The sequence below is a fragment of the Corvus brachyrhynchos genome, unplaced genomic scaffold, assembly GCF_000691975.1.
Source record: "Corvus brachyrhynchos isolate BGI_N302 unplaced genomic scaffold, ASM69197v1 scaffold87, whole genome shotgun sequence".
Lineage (NCBI taxonomy): Eukaryota > Metazoa > Chordata > Aves > Passeriformes > Corvidae > Corvus > Corvus brachyrhynchos.
This window is the reverse complement of record NW_008239767.1, coordinates 3,030,742-3,031,671: the sequence shown is the minus strand read 5'-3', so window position 1 is coordinate 3,031,671 and position 930 is coordinate 3,030,742.

Below are 930 nucleotides of genomic sequence, written 5' to 3'. Positions count from 1 at the left end.
ACCCGCTCCTCCCTGCCCTCGCCCCTGTCTCCCAGCCTCGCTCCTCTGGAGCGCCTCGCTCCTAAGGGACCCTCCCCGCCCTCCTCCTCTGGACCATCCCTGGCTCTTCAGGGCCTCAGAGCCCAGGTGAGAAGCACCTTCCTCCTTTCCTCATCACTCTGTTCCTCTTTGCCTTCCTCCTTTCCCTCGGTGTCCCTGTGGTCTCCCCTCCCAAGGCAGAAAGCTTTGTGTGGTGGTCTCTTCTCCTTGGATCACCCCCTGGCACTACAACAGGGTCCTCCCCAAAGCCATGCTGCCACACAGATTAACAAAGTGAAAAGCACCCTCACTAAGCACTTCTGCAAGTGCTTAACCCGAGCACTTCCATTGAGCTCATCTGCTGAAAACTCATTTCACGCTAAATGAAGGACCATTGATTTGCCAGAACCAGCAGGAAATTTGTGGCATTGCTGGAGATCAGAGTGAGTTCTCCAGAGTGCTGCTTCGTTGTTTTAATCCTAGGCATATCCTTACTTTAAAAGTCTTAACTTCCAAAATTTAGTGGAACCAATTATGTAAACAGATTGGAAAGAAGGCTTTGGCCAGCAAACTGCAGCCTGCAGTTTCATTTTGAAGACTGAGGCTCATTTCTTCAAAATGTAAATTTCGTTTGCAGCTCTGGTTTTGTTGTTGTTTGTATCCACAACCTAATAACAAAGTGAAATAATAATAATAACAACAATAATAACAATAATAGTAATAATAATAATAAAATTCATGTGCCTAAGTAAATGAGCTGAAGAGTTCCCAATGTAATTAACAAGGCAAGACAGGAATGAGGGTAAGTTAGTTAAGTTTTACAAGCAATTTATTGAACATAAGAACTTCCACACTGCGTGAGACCATGGGCTTTGCTAGACAATATCAGGCTGCATTACTGAAGGCAATAGT